Here is a 17351-nt window from a genome sequence, read left to right on the forward strand (position 1 = left end):
AGCAGCGTTGTTCATGGTGTCTTCTTCTTCTTCGGCTCTCCCTGCACGAGCCTGCCGAAATTCGCTCTGGACCGGAATTTTGATGGTCCTTCTTCACACACGTCGCAGAATAACAACAAATTAGGGTCCTGATGTGAATTTCCAGGTGTCCAGCCATTGCATATGGTACTTAACTAACATGTAGAAAAATACGTTCCAACAATGCGAGTGCTGAGGGAAATTGTTTTCATATACAGCTATATTACTTATATCGTCCTGGTTACATTCAATTACACATCTTAATTGCATAAGATAATTTAATTTTATATATTAATTGTGATTTACAAAATTATAATTAAAGCATTATCCAAATGACAGGCACCCTAGAGATGATGATCTAACGAAGCTTATCCAATCAAGAGATTTGTCCAAGGCCCCATAGCTGCGTCTCCACAGGTAATTATACTTGAATTTGTCGTAATTGGTCCAATTATATGTTATTAGTAGTATATATTTAAGCAGAAAGTTCCTGTTGTTTTATTCCAGTTAATATTTTTTGTAAATTATATCAAATAGGCCAGGGTACGTCACAAATAGGTTTAGACTAGGATACGTGTTGGGTGCTACTTTAGCGTGAGGTCTACCGCCATATGTACGAAGTGTGTATCGCTAGAATAAATCTGTGGAAATTTATGATTACATTTTCATTTGTTCCAAAACAGAGTACTTACCTAGAACTAGTTTCTTAGGAGTATCTGGGATCTCTTCCTAACCGACCAGAATTTTGTGTAGTTTACCCTATCTCCGTTTTCTATGCGGGGGAACCTCTGGCGGAGGGATATGCGCCATGAGGCAACCCGGGGTCAGAGAGCGTGCTCGCTGAGGTCTCGACCTCCAGTAAGTTTTCTGGTCGCGTCGTGATTACATCTCGTCGTGCTGATTATTTATAACTTTTGAGAATTGTAAGAGAACCTTACAAACCCACCTAACCTAATCTAGTAGTTCTCAGGTCACAGCCCCTCTTGACCCCCCTTCCCAGGCCACAACCGCTAGCTGGACCTCCTATCCAGGTCTCAAACTAAAAGTAAATCACAAATAAATCCTTTTTGTGTTGGCAATCTTTACAGAAGCTTTGCAGTAGAAATATGCTGGTCTTACCAAAAAAATTAAGTTAAAATTGGGACTTTGAGGCATTATTTCGCTGTTAATTTCACGAGTAACAATAGCTCTGCACTGAACAGAGAGCATTTCCATCATAGTCAGTTGGTGACATAAATGAAATTACACAAAATTTTGAAATTGATTGATGTACTTCCCTTAAGTTCCCTCTTGGAGACGTCTTTATGTGTTGGTGGTTGAGTTGAAACCGATGGGGTAGGCGGGAGAAATATGGCTGTTGTAGAACAACATCCGGGAACTTATGAAGAAGTACTACTTGTAAACTGTTAATTGGTTTAAATAAACCAGCAGACAAATACATCATTGTAAATGCACAGAAAGCTCCCCAAACCCATGGGAAACAACGCATGTGCAAAAAGTTCCCTTTTGTCTCTCAGATGTAAACAATGGACTTGGAGTGAAAAACATATCTCACATTTTGACAGACCAATATGTAAGTTATTATGCCCCAACCCCTATTAAACATATAGAGAAAAATACCAAACTAGCTAGCACTCGTTCATTTCTTATAGCAAATTCCAGTTTCGTTGTAAAGTATCTAATGTTTACCATGAAAACAATATCTTTTATGGCTTTCAAAAACTGTTGCACGGTGTAATTATGGTGATATTTCGATAGAGTCCCACCCTGCATGTACCGCTTACCAGTACATAGGAGCCTGAAGTTTTTCTTTTTTCGCGAGCGAAGCAAAATCCATTAGACTCTACGAAATATTTTAGAAATCAATCGAAATATTACCATAGTTATAGGTATTCTGAATATTTTTGATAATGATTTCTGGTGGAAAGCCATAATTATTTAGTTATGGTGGGTTGACTACCGAGTAATACTAATGAAACACGGTTAAAACACTGGATTTTTATTTGCCAGGACTTACCGGAGGTAGCCTTTTTATATCAGCGGCCATTTCCTCCTGTGTTTATAGAAAATAGACAACAACTAACCTAAACTTCTCCCACTTAGCCTAACCTAACCTACAACCGTGTCCTAACCTACTTACTTATTGGGGGTGCTAATGCCCCCCTGCGACCCCCCTTACACGGCCGTATTCATAGTCTGCCTTCATGATACATACAGGTGGCCGCTATCTTACTTACACCCCTACCGGGCTCACAGAAAACGTGCCTTTCCATCTTATTTTCTATGGAGGTGTTGTAGCTTGGTTAATGATATTAATAAACGGATTTTGAGCGAAGCGAAAAATCTATTTTTGGGTGAGATAGCCATGTCGTCCTGATGGAAGGTTCCTTCAGTAGTTTCCTAAGGGTATATTTGACTACAGTGGATATTCCCAGAGTATTAAACTAAAGGTTATCACAGAATTCTAACTTCTGGTGCGAGTACCCTAAAGGTTTCCCTCTAGGATATCGTATATCAGCAGGGGACGCATGTATTAACACGTCACATAGCTATCTGCACCCCATATAGAGTTAACGCTTCAATATGGAAAGGTGACTGAGTAACTGAGGAGCCGTTCCAAAGTTACTCTCATTCGTGGCTACTTTTGGTACTCGAGACGTAAACAAACGGGCGCCATTGTTAATGACGTCACGTCCATCTTTATTCCTGAGCTCAGCTCCTACCAATCTCCGCGATACAGTATGTCAGGGAGGGGCCTGTAAGGCTTGAACTGGAACAGACGGGTGGGTCCATCAGGACGACATGGCTATCTCACCCAAAAATAGATTTTTCGCTTCACTCAAAATCCGTTTTTTGGGCCCAAGCCATGTCGTCCTGATGGAAGTGTACCAGAGAATTAATGTATCGTGGATTTTTCCCCAATCCAAGTGCCTACGTCTTCGAGCAATATTCCTATGGTCTGGTGACCGTAGAGACTGTGACAATCTTAGTAGATGTCCTTACCAGAGGTTCTACTATGTTCTGGCTTCCTGCTCCCCTGGCAGGGAAGTCCTGGTGGACAAGAGGAATATCTCGAAGTGATCGGTTAAAGAACTACTCACCTGGTGGAGAGATCATGCCGGTCTCGGAGACAGATCGAAGGTTAATATTTGTGTGGGAACATTATTAAGTCATTAGGTGAGTATATAATATAAAATACTTATATTATTCTCGTTATCAATAGAGGAAAAAGGGTAAATGAAACTATAACAATCATATATTTCTTAATAAAGAATAGGAGCGAAAGGAGACGCTCATGGTAAATAGAATAGACATTTTATTTCTAAGATTGCAAGTAATTATAGAAATTAATTACAATAATGATTATAGAATTTATTTACAATAATAATGAATAATGTACATAGAAATATAGAAAGACGATGATCTTGAGTCTGAAAAGGAAATTTGCTTTTTAGAAACACAAGTTCCCGGGGGAACGCCAGTCTTTTAGATTTCAAATAACACTCCATGCTCGAGAGCATGTGGCACACGTGCAAAATTTCTATGACATTTCACCTTGATAAAGAACAGTCTATTAGAAACACTAAGTGTTCATTGAATCACTATGTATCACGTTAGGGTCAACACAGGCACCCGTAGAGTTAGAGTCCCAAAATAACTCGCTGTTCTATGCAGATTTAAGCAGCAGGTTTCATTACACTACCTGCAGCTATCACAAAACGTTTCACTTCGTGCACCTGTTTCGCATAGTGCTTGAAGAACACACGCAATGATTTCCAGCCCGTAAAGCTCTTGAGGCTTTCGAAATCCATTCCTTGAAAGAAGTTCAGGGAAGAGGCGACTTTCCTAGGATCATGACCTGCGGGTGTACTGTCAGGATCTGCTCTGCGAATGAAGTAGGTGATTTTCGCTCTTAGTTGTTTCAGTGACAGGTCACTACCCGAGGTTTCTCCTTTGAAGCGTTGTCCTCCACCGAAGTCTGAAGTTCTTCGAAGATAGACCTTAAGACTCTCCACTGGGCATAGAGAGACATCTTCCTTCAGGGGGCAGATTCTCCAGGGGCCCCATCTCTTGGTGGGTAGCTCATTCTTTGCGAGAAACGTTGGGTCGGGGAAGAGGGTATGTTCTCCCGTGTCGGAGAATTGTATATGGCCCTCTTCTCTTGATAATGCCACAATTTCACTGACTCGGGCTCCCAAGGCGAGAGCAAAAAGGAAAATAACTTTTTGAGTCAGGTCTTTCAGAGGGCAAGAATCGTTGTCCAGGCTAGAAGCAAAATGGAGCACATTGTCCAGGGACCAGGAGATAGGTTTTGGTGGAGGTGCTGAGCGTAGTCTAGCGCATGCCTTTGGCAGTTTATTGAAGATTTCGCTGGACAAATCAATTTGGAAGGGCTATAGGAGTGGTCTAGTCAAGGCCGATTTACAAGTGGAAATCGTGTTGCCCGCTAAGCCTTGTCCATGAAGGTGAATGAAGAAGGACATGCAAAAATCAATGGTGATTTCCGTAGGATTTTTTGCCTTGACGAAGGAAACCCACTTTCTCCAGGAAGATTTGTATTGCCTTCTGGTAGACTCTGTTTCGTACTCCTCGAGGAAGTCTAAACTTTTCTTTGAGATCCCAAATCTTTTCTTCACGGCTAGGGAGAGAAAATCATGAGATGAAGGTCCTTGACTTTTAGTGATGAAGCGAAGACAGTCGACTTCTGTACCTGTTGGGAGAGAACTGGGCCCGGCAGGGGGATCAGCTTGTAAATATATATATATAAACATTCTTAATGTTTATGTATATATATGTGTATAGAAATGTAGTGAGTTTTCTTTTCAGTGTTTGTGCTGTGTGTGTGATATACGACGTCACTTGCGTAGCAAAGCCAGCACAGTTCCACTTCGTGGGGAACGGCCTCTCCCCTGGTCCATCGGTCTTCCCGTCGACATATATCCGTTAACTCGGCCGCCGCAGGGGAATCGTCATCACCTGGACCCTCTTCAATCATCTATTATCTTCGCTTTTCCTCTTTTCCTACGGGAAACTTGGATTCTGAGCAAAGGTAATGTGGCCTTTTAAGATTGACTATAGTCTCTCTCTACTCGAGGTCGTTCACTTTTACTACAACTACGTACTATTACGGAAGCTCCTTTCCCGTTGCGGGTTAGGTTGCTATTCCGTTTGTTTGTCTCAATTATTTTTAGTGAAATCTAATTGTATTTTAACTTTTCAGCTTTCTCCTCGGGGAACACTTCCTTTCGTGGGGTCAGTGGTTCTCAATATTAGTGAATATTCTTAGATGATTTAGATTATTATAATTTTGTTATAAGTCTGTTTTTATTACAGTTACTCCGCTCCCCCCCCCCCATCTCCTGTGGATGTCATCTGGGGAAGGAGGGCGCATACTTGATTCTTATTTTATGTTATTCCCTCGGGGTTCCTCTTCGGAGTTCCTCCCTGGGAATTTCTGTTAAAATAATTATTTAATTTTATTTTCCCAGTTAACTATGCAGTTTATCTTCGTTCGACTAAAGAGTGCCAACGAAGCAGAGCTGTCCTGTTCATGCCTGGGGAATCTGCTGTCGCTGCCGTCCCTCAGAGGACGTCGTCATGGGCGTTATCCCTTCTCTTAGAAGTATTACCATGACAACATGCCACGTTCGCCTCCAGGGGTTGGACAGCTTCCCTTCCGAGGAAGGTTTCCTCCCCAGGTGTGAGGTTTTCTCCCTTCAGAGGGAGAACTTCCCATACCTTAATAAATTCATCGCCTTCGACTACGGTGGCTGCCCTTCGGCCAGACTTTTCTCCCCCTTGCTGAGTTTCTCTTCCTTTAGGGGTGGGCACAGTCTTGGCAAGTCTTTTCTACGAAGTGTTCACCTCTCTCGTTTGCTAGAGAGGCCACTCATAGAGACTCCTCTTCGGAGGATCGCTACTGCTAAGGTCAGCTTGCTGATCCACCGGCCCTAAGGGGCGTCACCATGAGTGTCTTCAGGTCTCTTCTACGAAGTGTCACCTCTCTCGTTCGTGAGAGAGGCCACTCATAGAGACTCCTCTTCAGAGGATCGCTACTGATAAGGTCAGCTTGGTGATCCAACGGCCCTAAGGAGCGTCATCACGAGTGTCTTCAAGTCTCTTCTACGAAGTAGTTACCTCTCTCGTTCGTGGGAGAGGCCTCTCATAGAGACTCTTCCTCGGATGATCAAGCAGACTTTCCAGTTACCTCAACCTTGTGCTACAATGTGATCCTTTGGACTTCGGTCCTGGACTCTAACACAGACCTTTTACGGTCCCATCGGTGAATGCTGGCCCTTCCAAAGGGCACATCCCAGTTCTTGATCGTCCTGCCAGCTGACCTACCAATCCACCAGCGCAACCTTGCGCGGCAACGAAGGACTTCCGTCCTGGACTTGCTTACGGTCCTCATCGGGGGGATGCTCGCCCTTTTTTAAAGGGCACATCCCAGTTCCTGAACGTCCTGCCAGCTGACCCTTCAACCTACTAGTGCGTGAAGCGCGCGCGCGCTCGCCAATCTTCTTACGCGTGCAAGCGCCGACGATCTTCTTACGTGCGCAAGCGCCGACAAAACTTCTTACGCACGCAAGCGCCGACGAACTTCTTACGCACGCAAGCACCGACGATCTTCATCCGCGTGAAAGCGCCGACCATTTTCATACACGTTCAAGCGCCGACGATCTTCTGTGCGTGCACCAACAATCTCGTACACGCGCGTGCCAACATTCTGGTACGCGAAAACGCGCCGACGATCTTCCGCGCGCGGGTGTCGCTGGGCTCCCTCGCCCGCGTCGATGATTTTCCACACGCGCTAGCACCAACAAGCGCGCAATAGTCTACTGTGCAAGCGCCCCGACGACCTTACATGCGGGCGCGCTCCGACGGCCTTCGCGTGTGCACGCTCCAATAATATTGAGTGCAAGCACACAGCCTTCCGGTCTTCAACGTGTGGGTGCCGATGGTCTTCCGCACGCACGTGCCAATAATCTCCACGTATTACTCTCACGCACGCGCCAATGCTCCCACTCTTGCGCAACCAATCACACGCTTCGTAGCATTCTAGGTAGAATGCACAAACTACACAGTGCCTTACGGCACGCCAGCAATCTTCCTCACTTTCCTGCGCCCTCCTGCGCAGTTACGGTCCCCGGATTCATACGCCAGCTTTTGCCAAAGAGTCAAGGCTCGCAAATCCAATGCACCAGCTCTTGTCTAAGAACCAGCGCTTGCCTGCTCTCCAGACAGATATTAAGCACCAGCACCATCCTGTGTGCCATCGCTCCAGATTCACCTACACGCGCAATTATCAGTAAAAAAGGAGTAAAACTTTTTGGACAGGTCACCATTGCCCCATTCCTCCCTGCAAGCACATAAACATTGCCACCGGGAAAAGAGGAATAAGGCTCCGCAGAGGATTCACGATCCCGTAGATTCCATCCTACAAGGGAATCGAATCAGGGAATCTTTGGTCCCTGTCTCTGCTAGTTTCTTTTTTCCTTGACAGACCAGCAGCTGCAAACAGGAAAGCATCAACAGACTGATCTCTAGATCACTGTTTACTGATGGCTACTTCACAGTTTACTGATCGCTAGGTCGCCGATCACCAGATCGCCAATTGCTAGTTCAATGCTGATCTGTGACCTCTAGTCCCCCCAATGACTAACGATCTCCAGTTGCTAGCATTTCCAATCATCGATTGCTAGTCAATAACCAGTCATCAGCTTGCTGATCACTAGATCACCGATGGACAGCTCATCCTTCCTCGATCATTGAACTCAGCTCGCTGATCTCTGACCAAACAGGGGGATCATAATCAGCGGGCTGTTCTCGAATTCACCATTGGTGCACAGACCACCGATTCATGGTCATCTGTTATTTGCCAGCTACCGATTCATGGTCATCTGTTATTTGCCAGCAGTTCGTGACTCGAACTTACTAGTCAACCGCTTCCTGTAGTTCCTAGATCAGAAGTTATAAACTTCTCGTTACTGGCCATTTGCCATCATGCTAAAGTTATCGGTAAACGTTCGACAACCCTCATCAACTTGCGAGCACTCTCCAACTGCACAGCCCAACGGTTAATCAGTGATTAACATTTGCCAGATTAATTCTATTCTAAGGAATGGCATCAATCCCATCAGGGCGCGTGGTAAGGCTAAGCGTGGCCTTCCTTCTAAAGAATTCTCTCAGAGAAGAATCCTTACACTGGATATCGCTCCTGTTCCTTTACGACACGAGCCAAGACTCCAGCGTCGACAATCTTCCATACAAAAGGATCATCAAGGAACTGTCCCCTTGGGTCGATGCCCACTCCATGTTGGAGTTCGATTGAGGGTTAAGACCTCAGGTCTTCTTATGCACACTGGACCTTAAGGACAATTGCTCCCAGGTCCAAACCATCCATCTAGGAAGGTTGGGAAATTCAGTCTAGACAAACAAGAAACACCAGTTCAAGGCACTGTGCTTCGGTCTTTCCATTACACCCATCCTGGTCTCACAGGATCGGCTTCCGTCTCCGCTCTCTCGGGACGACTGACTGACCTTAGCAGACTCAGTTGCAACCTTGCATTAACACTGGAATTTCTGAAGTCTTTTTACCAAGATCCAGTGATCAGGGTAAACTTACGGAATCTTCCCTACTTCCCTCCCAGGAGACTGGTGTATCTGGGAATGATTCTAAACACCAATCTCCACCAAAACCTTCTCGAAACGAGAACGACTTCCATTCCAGGAGACTGGAAGCGGAAAAAGAAGAAAGGAAGGACCATAGTGCTGCACCACACGACCTTAGCCCTCTGGACAGAGCCCGAAGTTACCTTCACTTAGATCTCTTAAAAGATGAAGGCCAACTTTCCGCTCCTTCAACAGCCTCATCGGTTCCTAACAGACCACTCAGTGATGTGAAGGACGACACACCGCACACCACATAGAGACTCACATCAACAAGCAAATAGGATCTGGCTTGTAGAATCTTCCCATCTAATAGTATAAACACTAAGATGGGCCAAAGCCCGTTCGGTACCACTTTCAGCCCGCTTCATTCCAGACTGGAAGAACAGGCTTGCCGACAATCTGTGCACAGCATCTCAGATAGGTATACCGAATGGACTTTGGATCGCCATGTAGCTGACAAAGTCCCGACTTTACGAGGTCCTACAACTAGGGGGTCTGTTCTTAATGCCCCTGAACCTCAGGCTACCGCTGCTCACCAGCCCTAGACCCCAAGGCTCTCTGGCAACAACGGTGGGTACAACAGTGACGTTTACGTCTCATCCCTGTTTTATCTAAAGAAGGGCACTCAACAAGGCTAGAACATCGGTCAACCTATCAAGGATGCTCCTAGCTCCGCTATGGCATTATGCAGAAAGGTCTCCAAACCTTTTGCAGCTCCTGATAGAGCCTCCAAGAGAACCCTCTCCGCATATCAGACAACCCACTTCAGACACCTACTACAAGCTATAGCTTTGCTATTAGTGTACGCCTGAAGACTACCCAATACCTCTTTGCGAAGAGGATGTATAGATACTGGAGGAGTTCCTCAGCATCAGTCTTCCAGGCAGTATCATGTCTTGTGGGGTGGGCGTCATGGGAAAGTGTCTCTTCTCTCGATACTTCGATTCCAGCAATAGCGGAATCATCAGGTATATGCAAGAGGAAAAGATCCCCTATTCAGTTTCGATAGGTAAAGATGATCACTCAACCTTGATCCTTCACCTTCATACTGAAAGAAAAGGACACCCTTTCATTGATAGACTTTTCCTAACTCATATGGACTTACTACTTGCCTTTCCCCAGTCGGAATTGAGACCTTTCTCTCAATACATGGTTCAATCTCCGATCCCTAAAGGGACATCCTTGTGTTCCACTTCACCAGGCAACAAATTTCCTCTTGATTTAAGAACACAATGTTCCTTCACACTCGGACAGCAACCATACGAGTCAAGGAACTTCATGGTCTCTCTTTCGACATCGCCCATTAATGAGAAGGGCGAAAGGCAAGCGTCAGTTTCGTCCCTGAGTATGTCACCAGACACGGTCTCCAGATGTGACGGATCCTACACAAGTCTCAACTAGGTAACGGTCGATCCAGATCATCCGTTACAGTACCTCAGGGTGAGGTATGAGACCTTTCCTAAAGAAAACTGCAACAGCCTGCCCGGGCCCCTCCTTTTGTCAACACTGAGAGAGACTAGAGGAGGATCGCCAAAACATCATCTCGGCATGATGACTCAGTGTCAGGGGCATAACTATGCCCCTGATCCTTCTTAGCAGGTTACTCTGTGACGCAGGTTTTACAAGAAAGGATGTGAATGCTCCAGGTGACTTTCACAACCTTTCTCTTGCAAGACGTAACCCACAGGAACTCAATACGATCTCTATCGGTCCAGTGGTGGCTGCACAACAGCTGGTTATATACCTCAAGCTCCTTATTGGACAAGTAGCAGAAGGTTGAGGGCACTGTTACCCGGTTTTAGTCTGCGTGAATGAAAAGATTTGACTGCCTCTTATTCTTTTCTTCATCCTACCCTCTCGTGGGGAAAGCAGCATCCTGGGTTCTCTGCATAGCTGACCTCAAACCACTGCAGGTAAACCATGCTTTCTTGTGTTCCTAGTATTAAGACTAATACTGTTACGTCCCCATACCCTGACGAGGTGGCATTGGGAAAGTCCTAGGCTACAAGTTCCCATCTAAAGAACTTCAGGACAACTTCCTAGGACTTGTCACACTTCTTCATACCTTCACACACAGCTTGTTTAGGCCGCAGTCCTTGCGTAGCAAGGTTCTAGCGAGGTGCAGGGACTCCTTATTTCTTGGGTGCTTACACACTCAAATAACGAGCCCCCGGGCAAAGCCAAAAAGCCAGACTGGAAGGGACATCCACCCTTCCTAATGGGTGAGTCACCCCTATTAAATAGCGTGGTTTGTTTTCCAGTTATGGAACAAACGACAAATTCGTAGATAATTTGTATTTTTCCTAACTATACAAACCTTAGCTATTTAATCAAACTTGCCCGCCAGCCCTATCCCCCTTGAAGTCCTACCTCCAAGCAAAGTGAGCTCAAGCACAGGTGTGTGTGAGGGGGGGAGGGGTAGCAAGCTACCCTCCCCTACCCCCGCTAACTAGCGGTGTGGGTAGTAAACCCTCGTTAAATTTTAATGGCTCATCATTTCAGCTACGCCGAAAGTAATACCCCTATTAAATAGCTAAGGTTTGTATAGTTAGGAAAAATACAATTTATCTATGAATTTGTCATTTTAGTGCTGCCTTTGACCATGTTAATCATGAGGCCCTTGTTTTAAAAATCACAGTTAGGAGTGGGTGGGTCGTTTCTTAGCATTATTATTGATTTTTTAATAATAGATCTCAAAGAGTTGTTGTTGATGGGCATCATAGTGAGTATAGGAATGTGATATCCGGTGTTCCACAGGGTAGTGTTCTTGGCTCATTACTTTTCATACTATATACACATGACATGTGGTTTGGCCTTGAAAACAAGCTTGTTGCATATGCAGATGATGTTACTCTCTTTGCATCAATTCCATCCCCTGAATGTAGATCTGGGGTTGGTGAATCCCTTAATAGAGATTCAGCTAAAACTAGTGCATGGTGCAAATTAGGGGGTATGAAGTTGAATCCTAACAAAACTCAAAGTATGATTGTAAGTAGGTCAAGGACGGTGGCTCCTCAACATCCGGATCTCAGTATTGATAATGTTTCTTTAAATTTGTATGACTCTTTTAAAATTTTAGGTGTGATTCTCGACAGCAAATTTACTTCTGAGAAACATTGTTTGTCTTCTTCAATTGCACAAAAAATTGGCTTATTGAGAAAGTCTTATTAGATTTTTGGTGATCAATCTATTCTGAAGAAGTGTTTTAATTCTTTCATTCTACCTTGTTTTGATTATTGTTCTCCTGTCTGGTGTTCAGCTGCTGATTCTCATCTTAATTTGTTGGACAGAAACTTACTGTCTTTTAAATTTCTTATTCCTGATCTAGATATTAATCTTTGGCAACGGTGTTCAATTAGTTCATTATGCATGTTGCATAAGATTTTTCATAACTCTGACCATCCTTTACATTCAGATCTCCCAGGACAATTCTATCCTGTTCGTAATACTAGGGAGGCAGTTAATTCTAATAGCCAGGCCTTCTCCATCATGAGGCTCAATACGACACAGTATTCTAGAAGTTTTATTCCAGCTGTTACCAAGTTGTGGAATGATCTTCCTAATCGGGTAGTTGAATCAGTAGAACTTCAAAAGTTCAAAGTTGGAGCAAATGTTTTATGTTGACCAGGCTGACATGAGTCCTTTTATAGTTTATATATGACATGTCTGTTTTTGACGTTGTTAATAGTTTATATAGGACATATCTGTTTTGACGCTGTTACTGTTTTTAGAATGATATATTGTTAATTTATTCTCATCATTTATTTATTTCCTTATTTCCTTTCCTCACTGGGCTATTTTTCCCTGTTTGAGCCCTTGTGCTTATAGCATCTTGCTTTTCCAACCAGGGTTGTAGCTTGGCTAGTAATAATAATAATAATTATAATGGGGAGAGTAACATTCAGCTTCGTTCCTGAATTTATTGCTAAGACTCAGAACCCGAGAGTAGCGGATCCATGATTCAACTCCTTCCGGATTTCTAGTCTCCGTACTGTAACAGATGACCCAAACCATCTCTTACTATGCCCAGTGAGGAGTTTGAGGCTGTATCTTAAGAGAACAGCCACAGTCCAGGAGGGTCACCAAGAACGCCATCTCAGCGTGGATTTGCAAGGTCATAGACCATGCACTGAATCCAGACCCTCCTCCGTCACGTCGCCCCAGAGCTCATGATGTCAGGGGCGTAGCTACGTCCCTGGCATTCAAGAGAAACTTCTCAGTGACGCAGGTTCTTCAATCTGGGGTGTGGAATCGTCAGACCACAGTCACATCCCACTACCTGCAAGACATAACCCACAGGAGACCCGATACGTTCTCTATCGGTCGTGTGTTGGCTGCACAACAGCTGGTTTAAAACCTCAAGCTCCTTATTGGACAACTAGCAGAGGGTTGAGAGGTATTGTTACCCGGTTTTAGTCTCCGTGAATGAAAAGGTTTGACTGGCCCTTATTCTTTTCTTCATTCTTCCCTCTCTTGGGGAAAGCAGCATCCTGTGTTCTATGCATAGGTGACCTCAAACCACTGCAGGTAAACCATGCTCCCTTGTCTACCTAGTATTAAGGCTAATACTGTTGCGTCCTCATACCCTGACGAGGTGGTATTAGGAAAGTCCTAGTTACACAGTTTTTCCTTCTAAAGAACTCGGAATAACTATACCAGGACAGTCACACTTTTACATACCTCAACACACAGCTTGCGTAGGCCACGGACCTTGCATAGCAAGGTTTTAGAGGGGTGCAGGGACTCCTTATTTTTTGAGTACTGATACACTAAGATAAGGAGCCCCCGGGTAAAGCCAAAAGCTAGATTGGCTGGGACGTCCACCCTTCCTAATGGGTGAGTCACCCCCATTAGATAGCAGGGTTTGTATTTCAGTTACGGAACAAGTGACAAATTTGTAGATAATTTGTATTTTTCCTAACTATATAAACCTTAGCTATTGAAGCAAACTTACCCGCCAGCCCTATCCCCCTTGAAGTCTTACCTCCAAACAAAGTGAGCTAAATCACCGTTGTGTGAGTGGGAGCGGTAGCAAGCAACCTGTCCTACCCCCTGCTAACTAGCGGTGTGGGTAGTTAACCCTCGTTAAAAATTAATGGCTCGTCATTTCAGCATCGTAGAAAGTAATACCCCTAAATAAATAACCAAGGTTTGTATTGTCAGGAAAAATACAAATTATCTATGAATGTGTCATATCACTTGTCCCCCCTAAGAACTTCCTGCAATGAAAAATGGTGACATATCACTGATGTGTGAGTGGGGGTACCCGGTTATCCCAGATAGCCACTCGACCCTCCCACTACCTAGTGGGTGGGTGGTTGCCACCTTGCATTAAAGTCTTAATGGCTAGTCTTCCAGCTTTGCCAAAAGATAATCCCCATTGAATAATTAACCCTTTTACCCCCAAAGGACGTACTGGTACGTTTCACAAAAGCCATCCCTTTACCCCCATGGACGTACCGGTACGTCCTTGCAGAAAAATGCTATAAAAATTAGTTTTTCATATTTTTTTTATAATTTTTTTTAGAAAATTCAGGCATTTTCCAAGAGAATGAGACCAACCTGACCTCTCTATGACAAAAATTAAGGTTGTTAGAGCAATTTAAATAAAATATACTGCAAAATGTGCTTAGAAAAAAATAACCCCCTGGGGGTTAAGGGTGGGAAATTTCCAAATACCCCGGGGGTAAAAGGGTTAAAGGTTTGTATTTTAGGAAAAATACAAATTATCTACGAATTTGTCATATTTTCATTGTGGTCTTCTCCAGCTGATCTTAGTTTTTTATTATTCCAGACTTTTCATCCCAAAGGAAGGAATCGTCCACCTCTTGCTGCTAAAGCTGGTGAGCTACTGAAGGTATATGCAAGAGATGTAAGACTGGAAAAGAAAGGGTCATGTTGGAAGTTTTTGTTGTACAGTATGATGTTTGAGAATAGGAAGTTTAGTCTTAATTTCCTCTTTGAAGTCTATTGAAAATAATATTAAGGAGTTTGTCATCTTGTGATAGGGAGAGGATGATGAATTCTGAACCACCTTTTGAATTTTCAATGAAAAGTGAAATTGAAGATCTATTTTCACCTGCAGTCAATCCAGAAAATAATGATACGTCTGGCAGTGTTGCTCTCTTTAATGATGGCGCTCTTTTCTTGGACCCCAAAATAGAAGTCAAAGTAGAGCCAGAAATATTCGATTTTAGCGAAAGAAACTTGAAAAATTCCTACGAGTACGATGCATCAGTGAGTGATAACAGTTCAGGAAGTTGTAAAGGGGACGTCGACGACGAAGAAAATGTACAGACTTGCTTAAAGACAGTTGTGAAAGAGGATAAAGGAAAAGAAAAAGGAAAACTTTTGTGTGTAATCAGTGGAAGAGAATTATTAGCGAAAGATATTTTGAATCAAGAGGTGAATCAAATAAATGAGAAGCAGATAAAAAAAGGATCTTTGGTAAGGTTAATTCCAATGCTCTTGCTAGGAAGCGAGTCACGTGCACTGAATGTGGGAAATCGTTTCGTGATAGTTATAGTCTTACATTACATTCAAGAATTCACACAGGAGAGAAGCCATACACATGTAATGTCTGTAGCAAAGCATTTACTACGAAAAGAATTCTCACTCGACATGAAGGAATTCATATGGAAGAGAAGCCGTACAAATGTAATGTCTGTAGCAAAACATTTATTTCAAAATGTAGTCTCACTACACATTTAAGAATTCACATGGAAGGGAACCCATACAAATGCAACGTCTGTAGCAAAACATTTATTACAAAAAACGTCTCGCTGAACATTTAAGAATTCACACGGGAGAAAAGCCATACAAATGCGATGTCTGTAGCAAAACATTTACTTTGAAAAGCACTCTCACTGTTCATTCAAGAGTTCACACAGGAGAGAAGCCATACAGGTGCGATGTCTGTTGCAAAACATTTTCTTCGAGATGCAGTTTCGCTGCACATTCAACAATTCACACAGGAGAGAACCCATACAAATGTAATGTCTGTAGCAAAACATTAACTAGTAAAACACATCTCACTGTACATTTAAGAATTCACACAGGAGAGAAGCCATACAAATGTAATGTCTGTAGCAAAACATTTAATACAAAACAACATCTCACTGAACATTTAAGAATTCACACGGGAGAAAAGCCATACAATTGCGATGTCTGTAGCAAAACATTTACTGCAAAACATAATCTCACTGCACATTTAAGAATTCACACAGGAGAGAGGCCATACAAATGCAGTGTCTGTAGCAAAACATTTATTACAAAACTAAGTCTCACTGCACATTTAAGAATTCACATGGGAGACAAGCCATACAAATGCAATGTCTGTAGCAAAGCATTTTCTTGGAAACAATCTCTCTATAAATATTTAAGAATTCACACGGGAGAGAGGCCATACAAGTACTAAACATAAGAAATGACATGAGAGATCTATTCCAATGTCATGAATGTGGCAAAACATTGGATATAAAAGAAAGACTCAATAAACATTTAAGACGAACTCACATGGAAGGGAAACCAGTCAAGTGCAAGGACTGTGGTAAGGCTTTTTGGTCTAAAATTTTCCTCAAGAATCATTATAGAAGGAGTTACTATAAAATCTGATATTGTGATCTAGAATAAAGAAGAAAAAACAGCAAAGATTACAGATATGAGAGTTCTTATGCCTTCACACGATTGCCCAGGCCGTTAGCTCTCAGAGTCGAAGAGGTGACCTGGTACCTCCAAACAGCTCATGCGAAGCACAGAGTAGCCCTCCAGGTCATGCACTATCCAGTTAATTTTTTGGACTTGCACCCACCTAACAGTGAGTCATCACTGTAAATATCGTAAGGGTTTGTATATAGTGTAGTAATAAATGACAAATTTCGAAAAAATCCTGGAGCTCTTAACACATACTGGTCCCGCCATCACCTTCCCCCAGAAAGCTCTGCCGCAATTGCAAAGTGACATTCAGTTACAAGTACAGGTGTGAGCAGAGTGGTTGGTCCAACTCTTGCTCTCCCTTCGCTAACTAGCATAATTATTACTATTAGAAGCCAAGGTGCGAAAGCAAGGGACCAAATAGTTGACAGTCTGGTGCAGTGAAGAAATAGGAATGTAAAGAATAAACTATATAAGAGAAAAATGAGATTATTTTAAGATAGATAACAATGTTCAATAAATAAGCATTATAAAAACCAGGAAATTAATCATCGTCAACAGAAAAACGTTTGTACCAAGTTTGAACTTGGAAATATCCGCTGATTTAGTTTCAGGGCCAGTAGTTGATTGGCTTGGTCCGAGCCTAAATAAAGCTTAGAGAATATTATACAGCATTAAGCCTTTTGAAAGAATGCTGGTGACATTGTCTGATTTATTGAAAGTAATACTGGATGATTCTACCTGCTTCTTGTACTGTAGTGAAGTTCTGAATGTTAGTGGGAAGGAAGAATTAAAAGCCAGTCTACTCATATTGGAATATGAAGCCATAAAGTTATTTTCTGGGCTCGAACCTGTGCCGCCCAGTGAATAAGCTCCATTTAGCACTTATTCTTAGGTAATTTACTGCTAAATATACCAGAGAAAAAATGTAAAGGAGTGCTAGGTTAACTAGCTCGCTCACCTATTGGTGTCGGTATAAAATTGGGCGTATAATCCAGAGGTCCCGC

General features: G+C 43.1%; 1 pseudogene; it reads left to right on the top strand.

The window, feature by feature from the left end:
* LOC137635686 (zinc finger protein 107-like) overlaps window positions 1–17351 on the top strand; it is a 135544-nt pseudogene that overhangs the window by 1455 nt on the left and 116738 nt on the right.

The sequence above is a fragment of the Palaemon carinicauda genome, unplaced genomic scaffold (assembly GCF_036898095.1).
Source record: "Palaemon carinicauda isolate YSFRI2023 unplaced genomic scaffold, ASM3689809v2 scaffold16, whole genome shotgun sequence".
NCBI classification, from domain to species: Eukaryota; Metazoa; Arthropoda; class Malacostraca; order Decapoda; family Palaemonidae; genus Palaemon; species Palaemon carinicauda.